Consider the following 24,242-nt stretch of genomic DNA (forward strand, 5'->3'; position numbering starts at 1 on the left):
ATCAGTAAAAATATGGACATTTGAGGAAGACAACCAAGAGGAATTTGAAGAAATATCAAAATAAAGCACGTATTTCAAAGTGATTAAAGGGATTTGCATGTACTGCACTCTGTCAAAATGAAATTTAAAAGCTAAACAACAAAACTTGATATTTAGCAATCTTTTCTGTTTCAGAATGAAAAATAAAATTAAAAACAGCTTCTTGAACTGATGGTGCAGCACTACTCTGCTGACTGGTCCAAGAGTCTCAAGATCCAGCAAATATGCAGCTAAGACTGAAACTTGTGACCCTCTTACCTGTAAATGTAGTACTAAATTGAGTATTTAGTGTTTGATGACTGTCAGTAGCAATCCTTCACTGTGATAACATATTTATACAGATTACAATTTCCACATATCGACCTCCCAAGTCTCTCTGTACGTCTCATTATGCAACTGCAAATAATATGAAAACAGATTATCTTTGGCAGAAGTTACAAGTGGGCTATATGGCACATTTTGTTGAAGTAATATTAATTTGCTCTCCTGTTCCATTAAAACTATAGATGTGGTTGAGGATATAAGCAGAACTAATGCTGAGTTTTCAGCAGAGATTAAAGAGCATAGCCTCTATTTCAGTACTTCTTGTTAATAATGAAAATAGTGGAATTTTTTCTTTTCTGTTTATATGCAGCTTTGGCAGGAACAATCGGGAATCTTGCCTTTCCTGGACAGGTGGGACCAGAGTTATCTTATTTTCTTCTTGCTGTTCCAATTAATCTCTTCTGCAGAATTTGATTTTGCACTAATTTCTTGTTCTCTGTATTTTCTCACTTCAGTGACTTCCCTACTACACAATTCATTTCAGAAAGGCATTCAGGCTGTAAGTTGCAAGGGAAAATACCTACAATGCCATTCAACTGCATGCAAAAAGAACAGGTGAAAAAAGGGTATATGTAAAAGCAAACTGCAATGACAGAAGTTTGTATTTCACATGACTACTCTTTGGGGTACTAGTAGAAATTTACAGTTTAGCAGTTTTATATTACATCCAATCTACTCCAGATTATAGCGCCTCTCTGATCTTTTATTCTTCATTAAGAAAATACTCAAGGGAATAACAGTCAACAAATCTGACTGGAAAAAAATATTAGCCAGTTCAAATGGAACTTAGAAAAACCCTATTTCATTGAATTGATGGAAGAAAGAATAGCTTACATTTTCATAGCTTTTAACCATATCTTAGTACTTTAAGAAGACCTACCTCACTTCAATTCACTTTTGGATATAGCACTAGCAAGTCACCTGTGAAACCCTCTGCTAAAAACTTACTTTTAGGAAGAAGAGTCAACCGTGTACATCAGAAATATGCTAAGCAGCCTCCTGCCACGTGACTAGCACTATTTCACCTTGTAACTTGCATCACTTCCCTTGTTCTCCTTCAAAAGAGAAAATCAACAACTACGGTACCTGTTCCATATATGATGGGCTAATCAACCAATAAAAAGGCACTTTTCACTGAAGCAAACCTTAATGCCTGTCATTAATCATAATTTCTATTTCTACATTATATTATCATATTCCACTTCCATTTCTAATCTTTTTTTACATTACTACAGTTCCAATTGTAACAAGGTATTTCTGTAGTTTTAGTGTAATACATCCTCTGACAGGCATTTATAGAAAAAAATTATTGAAACAAAATACTATGCAATACCATAAAGTATTGGCAAAGAGCGAATACGGAATATTTAAAAACCCCTACACTCCAACTTTACTTTTCCAAGCAAAAACTTGATATGAATTATGTCTGGGAAGAAAAGTTACAATAAACCTCACCACCCAAAATACAAGCCACAATTTTCTATTTTTACATCCCTTAAAACTCTTAGATATACTGCATCCTACTGGTCCTCTGCTCGAGAAATCAGAGCTACTCTGAACAAGCTACCATTTTAACATTCTGTACCTTGTATTTCTTGAACACTGTCACACAACTATTGCTCAATCATATGGTGCTCTTGAGAATCAAGAGATCCTGGCCTTAGAGGCAACTACCAAATCCTGTGAGACCAGTCAATGAATTATCATACCAAATTGAATTAGCCCCAGTTTGGAAACAGCTCCTTTGTTTTCTGAGTAACATTGTATACTTATCTTTCAGGGCTACAACATTGCAAATAATTAAGTTTCTAATAAATTTCTAGCAGCCACATACAGCTGTATGCTTGCACAGACATTAGTTTAGAGGCAGAGGTTTGTAGAGAGTTTCAAAAGGGAGACCAGAGCATTACCACTTCCTCTCACTCTCAGTTCTGAAAATTCATCTTGCTCTCGATGAAAAAAGTGCAATGCATGCACATATATTCAGATCCCTTAAGTAGCACAGCCTTTGCAGAAGAGATAGTTTTATTTGCAGTTTATTTTCATAGGCATGCAAAAGAGTAACATGCCAAAACAGAGGTATACTTTTCTTAGTGGCTCAAAGGCTGATCATTATGGAGAAAATGTAACTAGATAAGCTGGAATTTTTAAAGAGCAAAACAAAAATTAGAGTCATACAACACAAAAGTCCCTATCAAGCAATGAAACTGAAGGGTTTCATGGGGTAAAGTTAGGATCAGGTACTGAATGGTGAGCTTCAGTAGTTCCGGACTGTTCTCTAAGTGAACAGTTATTCTGCCCCTCAGAGCAACAGCTCTTCTCTAACAGCACTGTATGTATAGAAACTCTCACCTTTCACAGCCATTTGGTAAACACTGATAAGTTTTAACTCCAATCTATAAAAGCACGTTATTAGGGGTTCTGTAACTACTTTCCTTATTAAAGAACATTTAAAACACTCAGAAAAGCATAATAAAGAGAGAACTGATGCATCATTTCCTTCTGAATTAGAGCTTCCCTCAACTTGAAGGCAGTAGTCCTAATTCAAGGGGTGAAGAGGGGCTATGTTGCCACAGGATGATCAGAGTATCTTTTCATATGTCACACAGGTGCAGGAACTCTGGCATGACTTGCACAGTTGTAATGAACCTCCCTGAGTCTTTAGGGCATCTAGCAACATTTACCCTACCCTTGCATTTTTAGAGGCTAGTGTCATGCAGTAGTAGTATGCTTCAAAGGCACAAGAGGAGATAGAGCCTGACTAAGGAGGACCATGTGCTTTCCTTACCATCTCACATAACATCTTAGAAGACTAGCTGTGATTTAAATTCACAAAGCATCAAAACAGACCACACAGCTGTAAAACACTCAGAATACTTTCTTTCATGCTGGAAGAGGCTTGTGGGAGAACAAGATGTTTGAAGACTTTATCACTGCAGTGGAACAGATAATTAGGCAATTAAAACTATGAAAAGTAGAAAAATTACTAGTTCCACATGAATTTCACTGTGGAACAGAATTGGAAGAAGCAAAAAATCAGAAATTAGAACCTTTCACAAGCATCTTTAGAGCACAACTAAAAGAGTGAAAGTTCTGGAACAAAGGTAAAAGGGTAGTTAATTTGCAGAAACTTATCTGGTTTTGCAAAGGAATATTTTAAAGGAATTGATTCCTAAAATAATCTTGCTTTTCTGGTGTTAATAATTAGAATGCATTAATAGAAATCCAAGAGGTCTCATTCCAGCTTCATTTTTGGTAACCCAACAAGGCCCTTCCCTCCTAGGTTTTTAATGGTATTAGCAGTATCTTCACATATACAGGCTTCTTGTTTAATCATTCTGCTCTATAGGAAACCCTCTACAAACTCAGTCTTCCCATCCCTACTTGCTTCCAGGCCATGGAGAATGTACCACCATTTCACACACCAGAGTAAAGTGAAAGAACAAACACCTTAACTTCCCACAAAATCTTCACAAAGGCAACTTTGGAGAAGGTGCTCTGCTCACCTACTGTCTATCACATGTGGTAACATTTCCAGAAGCCAATCTTCTCTGGAGGTACTGAACACCCATCCCAGCCAAGGAGAATAAGGGAGTTATCCTGCTCATGCCAGCTGTAACGGAGCATGCTTCTCCAGGCATGCTTTCTTCAGTGTATACATCTCACTATGCAAAGCTCTTGGTGGAGGAGACCTTCTTTTGCAGAGACGCAAAAATCTCTGCTCTGGTACTAAGACTTTCCAATAGGAACAGACTAAAAAAGAAGCTGGCAAAATCTGCTAGTCTACCTTGCTAGTCCCTAATCTGCTAGCTTTGCTAGTACCAACTATGAAATTCTTGGCTTACAGCCTCATAGACTTGTTGCAGATGTAAATAAGGACATACCAACCAGACCAGAGGCTGCACAGTGGTATCAGATGTGATACACTTCCCTTACTGCCAACTGCAGGGAGAGGCCACAGTCTGTAGTGGTTTAGGTTTGCCAGTTTGAGATTTCTTGGCCAAAGCACCAATTAATGTTGTGGATTTAGCACTGGCCAAACGTTAATGCACCTACTAGAATATACTTACTCACTTCCTGCTGTGAGATAGGATTAGGAGGAAGGCAAAGCAGGCTCAAAACTTTAAAAGGATATAAAGAAAGCTTTAATAACAGTAACTAAAAGAATAACAAGAATCAGAATAAAACCTTTAAAACACTTCTCCCCCTACAACTTTTTATTTCTCACTCACAGTGTACAGAAACAATCAGTTTATCACTTCTAGAATAGCCTTTCTGCAGTTCTCTTAGGGAGAGGAGTTCATCTAGTAAATTTATGGAGACTTCTCCAAAAGAAGAAGAGAAGCTCTCATGGCTTTCAGTTTCCATGAATAGCAGCCACCCGTAACATCTGCAATCATAAAGTCCCTCCCATTTTTACAGCTTTTCCCACGGCTGTGTTTATGGCCCATGTCAACTTATGGGGTACTATTTTAAAGATGTGCTGTTCAAGAGCAAAGGTTCTCTTTATCTATCTTTGAAAGCATCTTCATCTCTGGGAACAGTGGTCTTCTTCTCTTCTCCCAGGGGGCACAGGGTCTTCATCACTCTTCTCTCTTTCTCTGTTCAAACTTCTTATGGGATCACAGCTACTTCAACATTTGCTTACTTTAGCATGGAGGCCTTTGCGAGATATATACAATTTGAACATTCTCATCTCCCCATACCTTCATGTATTAGAGGGGAAAAGAGTCTGATGTATCAATTACAGTCTTCTCCAAAGCTTTACAAGAGAATTTCAGCCCCAAGATTAAGGCACCTCCTCATCCCTCCCATCTGGGACTTGACGTCTTCACTGACCTCGGTGTTTTCATGTAGTTCCTTCACATGCCTGCACTTGTCCTTTTCTCTCACTCGAGGGAAGACTGAAGCAGTGAAAGAGTTAATATTTCGCCCGGGGCCTGCAGATGGTCACCTGACCCCGGCCAGGCTCAGTAGCTTGCAGCTGGGCTGGGGGGGAAAGAAGTGGGTAGGATCTTAACAGAGAGGCCAGAACTCAGCAGCAGCAGGCCGCAGTTGGGGGGGCAATGGCTTCTCCTTCCCCTCCGTCCTGTGGTTGCGAGTGAATCTCAGTGGTGGTAGAATCCTGGCTGAGCCAGACTGGCCCAGCGCTGCTCCGGTGTAGCCGGGGCCCAGCGGACCCTGGCCTGGGCTAGCAGCGGGTCAGGGCTTAACAGCGGCAGGATGTTAGCAGCTGCAGCCACAGCCGGCCTAGCCCCACGGCCTTCCGTCCCCGTGCCCAGCAGCCAATGGGGCCGAGCCCGCGGCAGAACCCACCCAGCTCGGCCGAGAGAGGGGGGCTGGGCTGGTCTTGTTACCTGTTCTCAGGCCAGAAAAGAAAGAGAGAATTCTCAGGATTTTTTTATTTTTAACATGGGTGTTCACAGAGGCATATCGGCTTTCTCAGTAGTTCAACAGATTGTCAATTCTCAAAGCTAATTACTGATTGGTTTTTTTGTCAGACACAGAGGAAACTGCTAGCAGCTTCTCTTAGAACATCACTTCCGTGATGCAAAACCAGCACACCTCCTCACACCTTGCTGCAAAAGGAACGACTTCATAGCTGCAATCAATTTCATTTTAATATTGTAAATAACCATTGCTATTGTTAAAACAAGTAGAAGCCATAGAGCACAGCTAAGGATTACATGCCAATTGAACTGTAGAGTATCTCCAACTGCAATAACCCTACAAAATGGTTCAAGCATAAGAAGAGAGTGGACCTTGTGCCTAGTAAAGGATTTTCCTTGTAAAAAGTATTTAAAGTAAATTCTCACATTAAACAATATGAAAGAAATGAGGCAGGAGTGGGGTGAAAAACACAGCTGATAATACTTGAATATGCAAAAGCATGTATATGGTGTAAGTTTAAAAAACCAATAATAGTGATTTACAAGAGTTTCTATTTCTAGGCTTTACATGCAGAACTTTTACTAAAAGAAATATTAAGCAATAAGCTCCAGGATGAACATATAAACAAACATAAACACTTTTTTAAAAATTCAACAATTCTGAGCATTATTTTTTCTAATAACTTTCTAGTTATGATTCTTTTAGGTAACTTTATGGAAACATTTATTCTAATTATAGCAGGTCTTTGATGTCTGTGCAAAAAACTAATTAATGTAGTTTATTCCTTCCTGAATCAGGTTCTCTCAGTTTAAAACACAAGCTGAATGGGAAAAAAAGAGGAAGTTTTTCAAAGTTTAAAATTCTTTGAAACCTAGGAAGACACTCTTATCTCATCCAAACAGCTTGAAGTGAGACATTGGCATGGGAAAGAGATGGGTAAAAGCGTACAACACCGTTGCATTGGCTGAATGACCACAATAGTGCAATGCTGGCGCATTTCAGAAGGCAGCAGGGGGCAGAAGAAACAGGTCTTGGACATTGGTTTTATACTTTAATTTCTAGCTCTTCATTCAGTGCTATTCTGTCGTCAGACTCAAATTTTCATCTCTCCCATTGCCAGAGCAAAGGCAACTGTGGCAGTCTCATTTTATTATTGTATTTATTGTGTCAAGAAACACAAAGGCTGCTTGAAAGCACCGCTTTAGATGAAGCACTCTAGATATACGTGTGGAGAAACATGACCAGAACACAAGTGTCCTCTTGCCTCAGTGGAGCTCAAGCAGATGGCACAAAGCTTACCATTGATCACTTGTGGCTATAATACATGCATCCTATATACCACTGCCTCATGAAAAAAAGCACAAATAAAGCACACCAAATTCACCATACTGATATGCCTTAGAAAACAAGATTTTGCAGACATCTCCACTACCTTTTCTTCTGAGCATGACAAGTAATTGGTTTTTCTCACTTTTTTTTTAACAGTGAGAGAAGCATCTTGGCATTAATCATGAATTGTAACCAAAATCTGTCAGCTCTTTTGTATGACAGACTTTTACAATTCTTTATTCTTTCCTCTGCTGGTGTTTGGCAGGATATGGACAATACAGAGGAAAGTGGAAGAAAAAAATTACATACACACTGATGTAATTTTAAACCAGCTTGATTTTAAAAACAACCAACCTGTCCAGTATTCTTAATGTGACAGACATTTTTCTGGTGCAGATTTCTTTTGCAAGCCAGTAATGTTAATATGAGAAAGCTGTCTAAGAGCTACATTTCTTTTCTACAGAGAATGATTGAATAAATTTTCCCAGTTTCTGCAAAAGTAAACTGCTCTTAACAGTTCATGGCACTTTTACATTTACTTTTTTGAAAGTTACCTAAGCCTGCTTTAGTTTACCCTAAGAAATTACTTAAACATTAAAATTCATAGTAGAGCATCTGCATGCTCCAAACAGCCAACACAGCCACACATCTCCAAGAATTCTAAACTTATATGAAAAAAAAGTGTTTCTATTTTTGTTCTTTAAATATAACTATATTAAAAAGAGCTTGATTGTGTATTTTAAAAAACTGCATCATAACCGAGACTCTTCAGCCTTATACAAATATCTCTGCTAATAATTTAGTTCAAACCCTATTATCAATTCCCAAAACTACCCCTGCCTCCAACCAAACACACAAAACTTGGAGAAGTCTGACCTTCACCTAAGAACTGACCACATTTCAACAGGCGAGCAGCATTCAAGTATAGTATTATTTACAGCTGTCAGGAGTTTCCACAGAGATCACCGATACTCACATAGCTGCCAGAGGTGTACTGAAGTGTGATGAGAGGAATGGGCAACAAAAGGAACATAACTTACCTGAGGGCACCAACAGAGGAACTACTAAACTACAAAGAAGAAAGAGTTTATTTTGTTTGTTGTTTCATTTTAGTAAAGAGGACAGCATAAATAAGTTTGGTACTGTTTCGCTTTCACATGAGAAAGCACAAGGGGTGTAAGTGACAAGCAAAACTTAAAGAAGCAAAAGGTATTTCAAATGTATAGAGTAAGCAATGACCTAGATTTTGAAGCAAGGTATACACATCCTTCAAATTAGCAGAGACAGTAAAGCATAAAATGACACAGAAATACAAGTTACTGACAGGAAGTCTTTCAGTTTTTTAGGCTGCATGTCAATTGTTTTCACAAACACCTCTCTGAACACATTGAAATAACTCACTATAGTTGCTGGCCAGGACAGATCGATAAACACAGGTTACAAACTACACATGGTAGAAACAATTACATAAGGCTTTCAGCATAACCCCAATCTTCATTGCACACAGCAACTTCTTTCAGAACAGCCAATTCCCAGAATTAAACCAGAACACCTCTGAAGAGGCAAACAATAAACCTTATTGGAAACCTCCCACAAGCCTACAAAACTCACCCTACAAATATAACAGAACAGAGGAACAGTATAAACTAAAATGTTTCCCTTACCTTTGCTGAGAGTGCCTGTGATGAGTTTAAAAACAGTCTGGGCAAATTTGACAATCCCATGCTTGCATCTCTTTGAACAGCCACTCATGGTTCACACAGATAGAAAGACTCTTCTCTGTTACAAATTTCAGGAATAACAATAAAATTAAAAAGTGAGTCCTTTACAAAGTTGATACGACTGGTTGTGCAGTGCTCTGAGCAGAACTCTGCTCTCATGCACTGAGCTCCAGGTTCTGCACTGAGGTTTGCTCACTCTGAAGCTACTACGGAGGACTGCAGTGGAGCAATGCACATCTCTTTTCAGTTAAAGGTACAGCTCTCCCCATCATCGTCTCGGCCGGGACTGCAAGCACCTGCTGCGATGCCCTGATAGAAGCTGCTAAGCACAGCAACACCTCAGCCAGACGGGAGAGGAGGGAGGGTTTGCCTCTGCAGGCTGCCACACTGGGTACAGGGAATGCAGCAAGAGACAGCTGGAGTCACCAGCTGCTGTAAATAAAAGCTGCTGATTAAAGCTTTTCTTGGTGCCCTTTTCTTGCGGATTTCAATAAAATTGTCAATTTTGATCTTGTCAGGTCGAGAAAACCAGAAAATAACGCTTTTTTATTTTACCAACACCATAGTGACACTGTCGCATGTAGAAGGCTGCATAGCGTTCCTTTGCAAAACCTGGTAGAAGTAGGAAAGCATAGCTGCACCCAGGGGTAGAAAAAAAAAAATCTTTATTTTAATTATACCAGCTTAGATGCTTCTCCGATTGTGATTTGTCCAGCATAGAGGGATGTGCCACCCAGCCTTTTGGGGTTGGCGGGGTTCGGGCTTACGCTTCTGTGCAACCCCACATTTAACTTTTCACGTTGTGCTGGTGCGGTGCCCACTTCCTGTATAATAGAAGTTATTCCCCTAGCAACAGCCACAACTCTGGCTTCTCCACTTCAATCAGTTACTGCTGCGTGTCTTGAATACTCTGAATAAAAAGACTTGCAGCAAAGCAGAGGCATCTCAAACCCCATCTGAATACTGGGCAGAGTTGAGCATCTTTAGGATTAATTCATGCTGGCCTCGTCTCAGATGCTTTTTAGCAACCCCCAAAATGCACTATTTGCTTGCCCCAGCCACAAGGCTTACCTCAGGTTTCTGCTCACACCCAGCCCGTTAAATTGCTTTATCAGCCTTGTGAGAAATAGCTACAAACTTTTCATAAATTTAGAAAGGTTTATTAAACCTTATCAAAAATACAACAGAAGACTGAACAGAGCACCCTGTGCTTACCCACACAATGGAAGTTTTGCCTTTTAACCTTTTAGCCCCTCCCAAAATTCTGTCCATCAACTCCTTCGCTGTCCAGTGGTGGAGTTTACTTCCTCAAATCCTGACGGGAGGTCAGATGTCACCATAGTGACAAGCCAGCCCTCCCAGATGTCCCAACCCTGGCTGTCCCTTGATAACAATATATAAAACTTTTCTTAACCTATATACATGATATTTGTCTGTTAATTGTGAGAGTCAATCATCGCATTACTCATCTATCACAGCCTTCTCTCTGGCAAAGCCACCTGGAGCCAGCCATCATTTCAGAGCAGCAACTACTGAGCACTGCCTTTACTTGAGGGACAGGCACAGCTTTACAATTCTGGGAACAGCAATATACCTTTCACTCAGAGAGCAATAAACCACTTTACAGGAAAACTTACATTCCTGAACCAAAACTCAGGGCTTTGCCAAATAGCTCACCTTGCTGTGAGACTCATGACTATCCGTCTCTCCCAACTGGAAGTGCCTTCCTGCTCCTCATCCCCGCCTCACATGTGCACCCCCGCACTGCTTTCTGCCCCTTCCCTTCCCTTCCCTTCCCTTCCCTTCCCTTCCCTTCCCTTCCCTTCCCTTCCCTTCCCTTCCCTTCCCTTCCCTTCCCTTCCCTTCCCTTCCCTTCCCTTCCCTTCCCTTCCCACACTGCTGCTCACCTCTTCCTTCTCAGGCAGAGAGCTGTGGAGCACTGTCCTGGGAAGCTTTTCAAAGCATCATTTTACCTCAAAAAACAGTGTTCTTTAGCATGGAAAAAGCGACTTGAGGACAAAATTACCACCCTCGTCAGCTTGTGCTGGGACTATCATCCCCCATGCTGAGCTGCCAGACAGCTGGACATTTTACTGCCCTCTCACTTCTACCCAGTCACCTCACTCAATTTCAGGTCTTTAGAGATGTAATAGTCCACAGCTTTGGAAAACTTCTACAAAGCGTCATGGAAAAGCAGATGTGAGCTTGTGAAGATGCTTGGCTCTATCTGGCAGATGTGGGAGCTGCCACCAGCCTCACACGAACATCCTCCTGTTATAAATGTCAATTGAAAGCCAAATTATCAAAAATGCGAAAAGATTTATTTATCTTTTTCCATGACCAAAATACAGTCCTCAAAACCACCACAGCCAAAGGGACAGTGTCAAGCCCAGGTTCAGCGCTGGGTGAACCTGGATCCGACCTCTATCACATCGGACCCCTCCGGACCCCTCCTCGTTCACAAGAGCCGCTTCTAGCGGGGATGTTTTATACAGTTTATTATGCCCGAGGCGAAGGAGTCCAAGTTTCTTTTGTAACTCTGCATATTCATAGTTGGTTCTTTCACTGTGCAGAGCTGGACAATCGCCGTTTCCGGCTTGATAGCCAGTGTTGATCCAATCCCCGGGAAATCGTGTATTCACATTTATCTTTCTGAGGACTTCACCTATCTTGATCGATTTTATCAACAGGGCGATGATTGCATTGCGTCTTCTGATGGCTGAAGACGGCGGTGATCATCGGTGATCATCGCGCTGGGTGCGTCTATTCATAAGCTAAATAAGCCGATCGTTATCAGCCTTCAGGAATTTCAGAGTTTGAATAGACGTCTGCCTCTCAGGCTGCTTGTGGTCAGACTCGCTTGGATTTCACAATCTTTATAAAATACATTATTTTATAGCATGAATTATTTCTAACATATATTACACTCCTATGGCTAAAGCCTCTGTCTTCAGGCTATGCTTCCACACAACCTTTTGGGTACATTTTTCGGTAAGTTTCTCAAAAGTCTGACTTTTATTTACTGTGCTCCAGTACAAAAGGGACAAAAGGGAGCTAGCCTATTATTTATATACCGGCCTTGAGACACAGGTGGTGAGCTGTGAGGCCACTCCTGGTCAGGATGCTGCAGGCAGGCAGAGGAGCAAAGGCCCTATTGCCTTCACATCATCCCCAGATGAATTTTAAATACCCAAACGTCTTGGGCTTCCTGCCACCATCACCTCTACACAGCCCAGAGCCTTGATTATATATGACCTCACCATTTCACAGATTGTTACATTTGTGGGGATGCTCAGACCAATGAGGTTAGAGGGCAACTGAGGCAGATTAAATACATTGTCGAATATTGTTAGAAACATATGGCTAAACATAAAGTGGTGCATGAGCTTCATATGTAAATCATATTTCTATCCCCTACACCACAGATCAACAACCAGTAGGGTAAGGAATACAGAGTGATGAGAGCACGCAGGGAGGGAAAGAGAATGTAGATTATTTGTGGAAAGCACGGTACTAATTAACTCCTTAATGAAGTAATCTCCAAGGCTATTCTTTATTCCTAGATATCCAATTCAAAATTGAAAAAGTTATTCTTAAAAAGAAAAAAAAGAGGCATAATAATAAGGCATAAAACATCAATAGAGAAATCAAGAAGTCAGTAGATTATTAATTAGTTTATCAAAAGTTTGCATCATGTTAATTTCATTTATATAAATACATTATGATATAATTGGGGGTCAGGGAATGTAGGATAATAGAATGAGTACTAGAAGCCATTAGTAAAGAAAGCCATGGAAACTGAGAGGTCTTACACAGCAGAAAAAAGAAAACTGCTGTGTAATATTCAGACAGGACTTTAGCCTCCCTGGTGTTACAAAAGGTGGGTGCTAATGTCTTCACAAACGCCTCTGTGGGCGGGGGTCTTTAGGAGAAATGGGTGTTAATATCTTCAAACTGGATTTTAATGTCTCTACTAACCTGAAGAGGTGCGAGTTTGTTACAGAACCCAGACAGTTTGACTCAGTTAACTTTAGGGTAATGGGAGAAATGGGTACACACAAGACTATTGCAGAACCCAGACAGGCTGAACTTGGGATTTTTTGCGGAAATTGACGATACATGTTCCAGGGGGAACATCTGGTAGGCAGTTGGGAAAAAGCTGTACCTTCCTAGTGCTTCTGCCACTGGGGAAAGAAAGAGGGCAACATGTGACCGGGAGTTTAGGATAAAAGGAGGGGTGCACTCCCAAAACCTTGTGAGAGACCCCACGGGGATATGCCCTATCAGACTCTCTCCTTTTCTAAGAATAAAGTTGCAGGACTCCTCTGTCTCTTTTATGAACACTGGCTTTTCATTGTGTGGCTGTTCCATACACTGGCACTCTAGTTTCCAGAGATTTATTCTCAGATATCCATTTGCCTCTTTTGGCCCATATGCCATAGTTTAACCCCAGCCAGCAGCTCAGCTGCACACAGCTGCTTGCACCTCCCCAACAGGACAGGAGAGATAATTAGAAGGGTAAATTAAGAAAACTCATGGGCCAACATAAATACAGTTTAACAGAGAAAGCAAAAGCCAGGCACACTTGAAAACAAAACAAGGAATAATTTGCTGCTTCCCATGGGCAGTCAGGTTTACCCATCCCTAAAAAAGCAGGGCTTGATCACATGTAACAGTGACTTGGAGAAAAAAATGCCATCTTTCCAAATGTTCCCCCCCTGCCTTCCTTCTTCTTCACCCAACTTTATAGGCTAAGTATGGTATGATATGATATATGATATGATATGATATGATATGATTGATATATGCCATACGTTGTGGAATATCCCTGGAGTCATTTGGCGTCAGCTGTTCTGGTTGTGTCCCCTCCCAGCTCCTTGTGCCTCCTCAGCCTGCTCGCTGGTGGGGTGAAGAGCAGAAAAGACCTTGACTCTGAATAAGCACTGAGCAGCAATAAGGAGAAAAATCTCTGTTTCATCAACAGGGCTTCCAGCATAAATCCAAAATAGCCCATATCAGCTACTGTGTCTATCCCAGTCAATCCCAGCAGACCTATAACAGGTGAAAATGGATCAAAAGGAACACAAAATGTGCATCAGTCAGAGGGGATCATCATAACCACGGGGTTGCATAAAAGTTGCAGCAGGTTCAGTGGAGTGTTGGAGATTTCTATCCAGTAACTCATTGAAGGCTGGAGTTAAACAAGTTTTCAGCGGAAGTTTCAGCAGCCAAAGGCCCTCTAAACACTGTCATTCCAAACAGAATAGTTGGGCATAAAAATACTGATACTGAAGGGCCTCTAATTGCTTACTATCTGTGGGAAAGTACAAAGTCAGCTTATTCTGCAGTCAAATTACTTCAGCACATAACAAAGAAAGTCTGCTAGAAACAAAGGTGTTATGTCCCTCATCTGAGCTTTTTTATAATGGACTGAGACAGTAAGATAAGTAGAAACAGATTGTATTTCTGTATATTAAATTTCCATATGTTGCTAGAAGGAGGTCAGTCAGAAGCACAAAAACCTGTAAAATTAAGGGCATGTTGTGATGTAGAGAAAAATATTTTTCTCTGAAAGCTTTACTGTAATGAACTCCAAAAGAGTATAGAATATGCTCTCTAATTTTTTACATGGATTTTCAGCATGCTTAATAAGGCACTAGAATAGTTATAACATTTAGAAATTTAATTGGTTCATTTGCACCCATGCTTAGTTTAATTTTCTGCATGTCAAATCTGAGTACACTATATACAAGTTAGCTGTCATTCCAAAAATATATAAAATATTATAGGAAATTATTCTTTCCTAATTTGCCATTCAGGATCACAGTGTGGGTGGATGAGAGGTAAAAATATTCACTGAATATATATTCATATAAACCAAGTTCAATCAGAGAGTTCAGCCACTACAGACATAAAAGACTGCTAAACCTATTTGCATCAGGAGAAAATTCAATCTAGTAACTTGAAACTACACACCAAATGTTCAAGACTAATTCTGGAATAAGTATGAACAATCCGGCTGTGAACTTGGATGCCCTGCTCTCCAGCATGAAGGGACTATCTCTGTTTTTCTATGGGTTTCTTAGATTTGGGAAGAGCGATTCCAGAGCTAACTGCTGCCATGGGTGTGAGGATATAGTGATGCCTCAGGTTTTAGTTTTTATATTTTTCAGATTCTGTGCTGCTTTATGGGGGTATGGGCTACTTTATGAGGGTATGGGCTGTATGTGGGTCTGGGCTTCATATTAGGGGATAGTAAGCTCTCTTCACAGTGTAGGTAGACAAAACAATACTTTGTCTAGCTGGAGACGCAAGGACAACTCATCCACATCTCAGGCCCAAGAGCATAAACAATGGTGGACCAAAGAGAGAAAAACAAGAAGCATAGGACTTCATGGGCTAAAGCTGTAACTGGACAGTTAGCTCCAATGTGCTAATGGACCAAAACTTATAAAAGGTTAGACCCCATGACCGGTGGCCTATTTTTTGACCATTTTGGGTTCACCTGCGGTAGCCCTAGCTGGGCTCTTGTTCTGCCCAAGGTGTATCCATTGAGGCCTCCTAATAAATATCTACTTAATTCTTTACCTCTATCTAGTCTCTGTTCTAGGTCAGCCTTCACAAGGCACCAGTTTCTGGTGACTGCGACAGGAGGGGGAAACTGATGCCTTGTGAAGGCTGACCTAGAACAGAGACTAGACGGAGCTAAAGAATAAAATAAGTATTAAGAGACCTCAATAAATCCACCTTGGGCAGCACAAGACCCAGCTAGGGCTACAACCTAGGTGAACCCAAAATGGTCACAAAATAGGCCACTGGTCACGGGATCTAATACTTTATAAGTTTTGGTCCATTAGCATATTGGAACTAATTGTCCAAATACAGCTTTAGCCAATGAAGTCCCATCCTTCTTGTTTTTCTCTCTTCAGTCCACTGTTGTTTATGCTCTTGGGCCTGAAATTTGGATTGGCTGTCATTGCGTACCCAGCTGGAGAAGGAATTGTTTCATCTACCTAGCCTGTGAAGAGAGTTTACTATCCCCTAATATGAAGCCCAGACCCACACATGAAAGCAGCACAGAATCTGAAAAATATAAAAGCTAAAACCTGAGGCATCAATAGAATTCACATTACCCAGTTCTCTCTACAAATATTGTCATCATGCTGTGGAAGCCAAAAAGGCAAAGGTGATGATGGCCAGGATCCATGATAGATCCTGGGACTCTAGTATTTATAATTTTTACAATATAAGTTTCAGTTACTTGGTCTCATGGGAGGCAGTTGTCCACTAGTTGGCTATTCAGTCTTGTCCATTCTCATGTCTGACTAAAAAAAAACTTCTCATAGAAGCAAAAATAATCTTGGCCTAATTAGGATAACCCAAGTCACTCCTTTTGCCTGTGATTTGAGGAAGTGCATCATTGCAGAAACTACTCTCAAACTCCTTCTCATAAACTTTTAAGAAAAAAGTTTTTCCATGTTGGAATGATGCATTGTTAACTAAACCAGTAAGAAAGAGTAGACTCTTTCTTCCTGCACTGGGAATTCTTTTCAGTCTTCATATATTCATCCTGAGCCTGGCAGTCCCTCCTGTCCTGATTGTCAAAGTTAGACACATAACTGGAGCATGCCAGAGATACCTGCTCAGCCTGTGCACCCAGCTCTTCTTCCCAGACAATATACACTGAGTCTCACCCACACACGGAACTTTAGAGGTACCAGGTGTTCTCTTAGTTCCAGAAGTGTTGTTACAGATATACTTGATCACTTTCATTGCACTCCCAGTTGGCACAGGTGTCTTAGAATAGAACATAAATGAAATTTCAATTATCTGTTTGGAATCAAATCTAGCAAGTACAGGCAATTGTTCCTGCTAGCTGTGTCCTAATCACCTCTAGATTTGAGATAACCCAACAGATCAAGAATCATCATTTAACTGATCCCTAGAAAAAGTGTAACTTCAAGGAATAGTTTTGAAAAATTGATCTACATAAAATGAAGAGTTGTCACCTTACTTGAATGCAGGGAGTCTGTCAGGTAGAGGTCTCAGCACGCTGTGTCCCATGCCATTATTATTTGCAATGCCAGCACTATTAATATTGAGCATTTTCCATGGATAGAAATCCAACTGCATTGGAGTCCCAAGGAAGTTTGTTCTAATACCTGTTTTTCAAATATGGTAAATGGACATACAACCAGATAAACTTAGTTGCCTGTAATTACCTGTAATTAGTTGCTCATCAACAAATTTTCTTTTGTACAAGTCTAGCACTTCAACAGCAGCAGCCCAACTGTGATATCATCTCCACTGCTTTCTGCCATTGCTGCCAGGCAGATAATGACCACATTGCATTTTCATTCATTCTGTAGTTCCAGTTAGTATAATCAGACAGAGCCTCAGGAACATTGCTTGAAGATTTCTTCATCACTACAGTGCTTGGTTTTTTATGGTGCTGTAGTTACCTTGACTCAGGCAGCATTCCTCACTGGAGAGGAATGTATATAGATAGTGACACAAAAGTATTTTCCACAAACGCTTCATTTGGATTGGCTCATCTTTTTATTTAATGTCTCATCTGTCAAGCATGACTAATTGTTTATTTACATAGAAATCTAGGGAAAGAAATAGTACTGATGAAAAAGCATGCATGATAGATTGGGTTTTTATAAGTGCAGTGAGAAACTAAGAAAATCAAGGTTTGGGTTATGCACTGGGTTCGATTGGAGGAAAGTTAGTTTCCTTCACAGTGGCTGGTATGGGGCTGTGTTTTGGATTTTGATGAACATAGCAATGGTAAAAAAGATGTTTTTGTTATTGCTGAGCAGGGCTTACACAAAGCCAAGGCCTTTTCTTCTTTTCATACTGCCTCACTGGCAAGGAAGCTGGGGGTGCATTGGAAGCTGGGAGGAGACACAGCCAGGACAAGTGACTCCAACTGACCAAAGGGATATTCTAGGCCATATGGCATCATACTTAGTATATAGAGTAGAGAAGGAAGAAGCAAGAAGGAGGAAACCAGGCAGACATTTGGAGTGATGGGGTTTGCTCTCCGAGAGATGGCTGAACACCTGTCTGTCCATGGGAAAAAATGAATTCCTTGTTTTTCTTTGCTTTTGCTTTCTCTAATAAATTGTCATTATCTCAACCCACAAGTTTTCCGACTTTTACCTTTCCAATTTGATTCCTTCCCTGATCTTGTTTGTGGGGGAGTGAGTGAGTGGCTACATAGTGCTTGACTGTTATCTGGGGCTTAAACCATGACAGGTACAAAACCTTTTGCCTGAAGTACAGGCATCCATAAGCTGAGTGGACATAAACTGAGTTACAATTCTGCCTTTTTGCCTTTTTTTTAGGAGCAGCCCTTGACACCTTGAAGGTCATTCCAAGCACATGGCTCGTCTCTGCCAAACTATATTGTCTTCCCTGGAGTTTGTGCAGACAGCTTTTCCCAGCCACAGGAGGCTGAGGCCAGTGCCTAGATCCTTCTTACCACACCAAGCATGGTACTTGCTGTACAAGCTTCCTGCAGAGTGGCTGAAATTCCAGCATTCATGATGTTACAGCCCTGGACTTCCCTTGAGGTAGCTTGTCATTCTTGCTTAAATATACTGGTAATCTCATAATTCAAACTAGAATGAGGCTGAATATTTTTCAAATTCTTGAATAGATTTGAATATATGCAACATCTAAAGTCAAAGGCTGCTACAGCACATTCCTGAAAATTATGTGGAGCTTATGTAAAAAAAAACAAACCACAATAAATCTAGCCATTGCTCACTGTTTGGCAGTTTCTTGGCCATGAGTCCAGGAAACATTCTAGTGACATATCATAATTTTCATTATGTTTGTTCTTATCACACATGTGTCAGTGAGATTAAAAGCAGCAGAAGAAGCAGAGACACATAGGCTCTAAAGAAGTATTTCACAGGGAAGCAAATTCATGGAAACTTGATGGTTTAACATATGAAATGCATGCTTACTGCTGTGTTTACAGCAGTGAGGTGATGTCAACATTTTAATGAGGCCATGCTTAACTACCATCTTAGCTCTGTATTAGCAGGACAGAGAGGGGTTAGACACACTCTTCCTTTGTTCTGTCAATAACAGTTTGCCTAACTGAGGACAGAGATACTACTTGGCAAATGCAAAGCTGCTCAGAGAGCAAGTGGCATATACTGAACACAGAGATTGTAGTCAGCTTGTAAAGTGGAAGTGGGGAAAGGTTGGTAATGATCTTGTCCTTGCACAAAGGTTAGTGGGAGCTGTGGGCAGCTTCCCCAGAAAGACATCCACAGTCCAGAAAAACTGGTCTAGTCCAAAATCAAGAGACTTACTTCTCATAAGTCAGAGTATTAGAGTATTTCTCCATGGAGAAATTAGCCTTCACAGAAGTCATTACAAAGGACCCGAGCAAGAAGAAAAATAAAAAATATTAAACCATGTTTCCCTTCATTTTGGTGGCAAGAACTTGTAAAAGGGTGAGCATTTTTATTGAACCAATGACTGCTCTTATGCCTCCTAGATCCAGTGACATGGAATCATGTACATATTCATTTTTATAATAGTGTGAGAGCATGTATGAACTTGAGCTGACCTTAAAGAGGAATGCAATGGCTAATACATAAGCTGTGCTTCAGTGGCTTGGTAGGATAGGTCAGAAAAAACCCACTCATGTTCTCACTGATGAGAACATCAATTTGAAGAACTTCTATGACAGTAAGGATAGCATAGCTCCTTCTAGAGGCACTAAGTCATGAAGTTTAAAAAATGAAATTTCCTCAGCATTTCAATTTCACAGAAAATGAGAACTATATTTCTTTCATCCCCCCAATTCCTTACATACTAGGTTTTCATTCAACCTTCAGTTAATTCACTGAGGCATTCATTTGTCTGAACTTTGTATATACCTTAAGACAAAGTACTTTGTTTCTTTATGTTGCAGTAATTACATCAGACAGAATTTATTGAAAATACTCTCTTCATTTTTTAATCTTTTTATTAAATGGCTCTAATAACATATACATACCTCATACTTATTTTTTTCATCCCAAAATCTATTTGCCTCAGTATAATAAGGTTTAATGATCTGGCACCTAACAGTTTTGTGACAAACTGTCTTTAGCTTGGTGCAGGCAATTTGAGGCAAAGCACCTCCAGCCAGCAGCCAGTGGCTGGAGGATGACTGATTCTTAACTAAATCAGTAATCCTATTCTACTTTTTACACCCTGTCAATTCTTGAAGTACAGGCAAGTTGATTTATGCAGCAGACATTGAAATTCTCAGAGAGCAGGAAAAATATTATATACTTGTACATCATAATGAGCTATAACAACTTGTTCTAGTTTGGAAACTTAAATTCTGATGACAGCACAAAGACTGCACAAAGACTTACATACACAAAGTCAAGCAGGATAGGGAAGCACAGGTCAGGCTTCCTCACAAACTCCTTTTACCTTCATCAGTCTTTTTTGTTTGTTTTACACACATAATGGTTGCTGAAGCTTTTGGACAGATGGTAAAGCCCTTTTCCAATTAAATCACAATTAAAGTGATTGAAGCTCATCTACAGTTTTGAATCATTCTTGTTCAATGCATTAAATATTTTCTTGATTTTAAAACTGCAGTGTGTATCAATATCTGTATGATTTTGTGAATAGTTTTATACCTACACTTCCAATTACATTTATGACAGATGCAAGGCTGTACACAGACCCAAGCATGGCTGTGAATAGCCTGATTCTAATAATGACTAAAGAGAAAACCTCTTATAGATGAAAAACTGTAAATGGCTTTTAGACAAACATTTGAAGAAGTGTGTCATAGTTGCCCTGGGAGGAAGAATCCTGAGACTTTTATGATACAGAGCAATAAAATTCAATACAGGTGTCCTGGTTTAGGGCAAATTTGGGAGAAAACCTCCAAAAGGAGGCCCCTCCAGAAAGCAAACCCACACGGCACCTCTCCCCAACCGTGTCAGGAAGGATTCCTTCAAGAGAAGTGGAAAGAACCTGTTTATTTAACAGGCACAGCACCCCCAGCACACAAAAGGAACAATACCAGATGACAACACTCTTTCACCACTCTGAAAAAGATTACAATTTCAGAAAGTCTCTCTTGGGGGTGGTCTCTCTGTTATCAGTCCCTCCAGTGCTGGGGCAGCTGCTGCAGGCCACAAGGTGCAAACTCTCGGTGTTTCCCAGGTCCCAGTCCGGAGCAGGTTTGAGTAGGTCCAAAAAAGGAAAAGGAAAAAACAGCCCAGGAAAAATTCGGACTGCTTAGCTAAACTAACTAATGAGCAGAAGCAAAAAGCAAGAGCAAAGCAGGAGCAAAGCAGAAGCAAGAGCAAAAGCAAAGCAAAAAGCAAAAGCAGCACTGTGTACTGCCCTGTCTGTGTGTCCCATCAGCCGTGGGGGAGCAGCTGATAGCAAAACCAAAACAAAACATTCAATCTTAAGAGCCAGTCTTGAAGGCACAGAACACAATATCCAACATAAACAGAACTCTTGAATGGGGATACAAGCATCATAATGTTAACCTAGGACAACAGGCTACAATAATTTGGTTATATAATTTCTAAATCTGTGAGAAATTTTTGTAAGTTGCTCTGACTCTTGAAAATTCCACTAATAAAAAGATGAATGATACTTATTGTTTAAAATTCATCATTCAGCAAAACACTGAGTAGACATAATATCCTGTAATCAGGGATTAATCATATGTGTAGGGCTACAGTGTAAGCAAAACAGTTTGTAAGTTACCCTCAGGTGAAATCTGTTCATTTGGGAAAAGCCACAAATGTTTACAACTACTTTGAATTTGGAAGTTCAGATTAACTCAAAAAAGTAAGTAAATTTATTTTTAACCCTATGACCTGTAATCACTAAGTCTCAGAATACTTTGGAAGCAATAACAAGGTAAGTGCCAAAGAAGATAGTATTTTCCCTAGCTGCCAGCTGAAGAGCACTGATGCTAGAAAATTGATGCACTCAGTTTCTTGCTGCATCAACTGACAGAAACAGTCTACTACTCTATCTACTGTATCTACAGAGAATTTAAGGAAAAGCACTAGTAAATTACAGATGATTGAGAAACAGCATCCCTTTCCAAAGAGCCCAGCAATGTGGTATGTTAGCAGAATCACAAACAGAGAATAATATTTCCCCGCTTTTGTACTACTTTATTTTGCAAGTGAAATTTCAGGCACTTCAGCAAACAGAGGTGCCTGGTGAGATTTTTAAAGTAGATGGTAGCTGCTTACTTCCCTGAGTTCCTCTGTGATCTACTAAGTAGTCCTTCAGCAATTGCAGCTGACACACACTTAGAGGAGGGAGTGGAATGCTTTCTCTGAGGACGCACAGCAACAGTACTCTGAATCATTAAGCACCATACTCCTCAACAGTACCACAAATATACCTACTTTTGTATAAAAGCAGTCAACACCCTGTCACACTGGACTTTTTCAAGGCCCTAACATGGCCTTTAAGTGAATGTTCCTTTGTACATCAGCTAGTACTCATCACCCGAATTAACTGAGCATATTGTGAACTTTGCGCACTTGTTCACAGACAAGTACATTGTGGGGCAGGAATAATAATAATAAGATTTTTGGCTTTGCTTCACAGGTACTTTTCTGCCAAGAGCGTTCCCATCTTTTTTTAATCCTGAATAAAGCTTTGGAAAGCTGAGTTTCACAAGAACTGGTTCACATTTTGATTATTCTCACCTTGGAGTTTCCCTTGGGACCAAAATCAGGGGGTAAATCCACACAGCTTTGAACGGCCATAAGATCCCAGATATCCAATCTCCAGTTTCTGCAGGATTGATTCATTGAAGCATTTCAGGGTTAGTTCAGCAAACTTTAGGTTTTGGTGATTTCAGGATCAAAAAAAGAAACCTGTGACAAAGAAACTTAACTAAAGCTGGCTAAAAGTGGTCCCTGCTGATAACTCATTAAAACAACTCATTCAAAAGGAGGCAGGATTGATTCAATTCTCACAAACACATCTTGCCAAGATCAGAGCTCTCTGCCCACCGAGGACACAGCAACCAGCAGGGACCTTTCTCTCACTCTCCAGCACAGACCACCTTTCTCCACATCCAGGGAACTCAGAGAACACCAACTTAGTCCTGGGCTGGCACAGGAGAGGGGCAAGGAATATTTTTAAGTCATTCCAACCTCAATGCTATCCAGACCTGGGAAAAAGCACTTCCCACCACTCTTGGAATTTTCTTCCCTGTCTCTTCCAGCTTTGGAAGGTTTCTGTGGGAGCTGGAATTATTGGTGCAGTTCAGTAGCTGCACATCCCTAAAGCAAGGGAATCCTTGGGAACATGGAGCTTTCCTCATGCATTTCACTTCTTTATGCCAAATATTTTCCCCATTTATCTACAATCTAGAAAGAAAAAAAGGGAAAATAAGGAAGACAAATTAATTCTGACACAAGAAATGTTGATTATCCCACCACACTTCTGCTACTCTAACAAATCCACTTAACATTAAATATAAAATATTTTACTAAGAATTTTAAGGACACAACACTTCGAACTCAAAAACTACGCAGGTTTACTATGTCAAGGACTTTCACACTCAGGGAACTGACTGCCCCAGAAATAAACACCACAATTTATACAAATCTGATATTAATTCTATTCGGCTACAGCATTAGAGCTGTTTTCACACACATACACGAAAGGCTGCTGCAAGTTGTTATTTCAGCAGCTCCCGGGGACGTTAACAGCACCCCACCTCCCACCTGGCTGAGTCTGGATTCCACCCCGTACTCACCGAGAGTTGTGGGAAGCGGCAATTCCCACCTGCTCTCCCTGCCGGGGAAACCCTGCCTACCGTTCTGGTACCCGCACCTCTCACCTTCTGGTAAAGAGCAGCTGCATCCTCCCGCTGCCTGCTCCCGGATGCAGGCAGCTGCCGCCCTGTGGGCAGGGGGGGTGACTCAGGTAGCTCCGTTGACTGTTCTTCCTCGATGCTTTTGTGTTTTCCTCTATTTCCCCGGGCCGGGCGGGAACAGAGAAGTGCGGGAATGTGCTGGGGGCTTTGAGTCAGAAGCGGCACAGCGCGACCGAGACGCAGGTGTGCCTGCCGCTGCCTGACTCTGCCCGTGCCGTTGACACCACAACCCGTGTCCCCACATCGGGAAAGTCCACAGAAAATCCCACTGAAAGCGCTGGATCAGCATCAGCACTGGAGTCGTGTTCAGGCAGCGGAAAAAACGCCTGTCTGAGAAGCGAGAACCGGCCGCGGCACCACTCGCCCCTACCCAAAAGCGCGTGCGCAAGATGCTGTGCACATAATCTTTGGTGTGGTATCACGTGACTTCCGTCCTTACCCGCCATCCATGTCCCTTTTCACGTGACTTCCATCCTTAGTAGCCATCTTTTGTCGTACATCACATGATCATTTCCATACTCGCCATATTTTTC

The 24,242-nt window shown here is 40.8% G+C and overlaps 1 long non-coding RNA gene across 2 annotated transcripts; it reads right to left on the bottom strand.

Annotated features, from left to right (window-relative positions):
• Positions 1–4,485: 4,485 nt before the first annotated feature.
• Positions 4,486–24,216, bottom strand: LOC129126985 (uncharacterized). Of its 2 annotated transcripts, XR_013184404.1 has the most exons (3): positions 23,674–24,159; positions 22,529–23,197; positions 4,486–8,862 (listed from the first exon to the last, which is right to left on the bottom strand). It is a non-coding gene; the product is annotated as an uncharacterized LOC129126985 (long non-coding RNA). The 2 variants fall into 2 exon arrangements; XR_008535136.2 differs by lacking the exon at positions 4,486–8,862 and having other exon boundaries at positions 20,804–23,197; positions 23,674–24,216.
• Positions 24,217–24,242: the final 26 nt, after the last annotated feature.

This window comes from Agelaius phoeniceus, chromosome 15, assembly GCF_051311805.1.
Source record: "Agelaius phoeniceus isolate bAgePho1 chromosome 15, bAgePho1.hap1, whole genome shotgun sequence".
In the NCBI taxonomy this organism is placed as follows: domain Eukaryota; kingdom Metazoa; phylum Chordata; class Aves; order Passeriformes; family Icteridae; genus Agelaius; species Agelaius phoeniceus.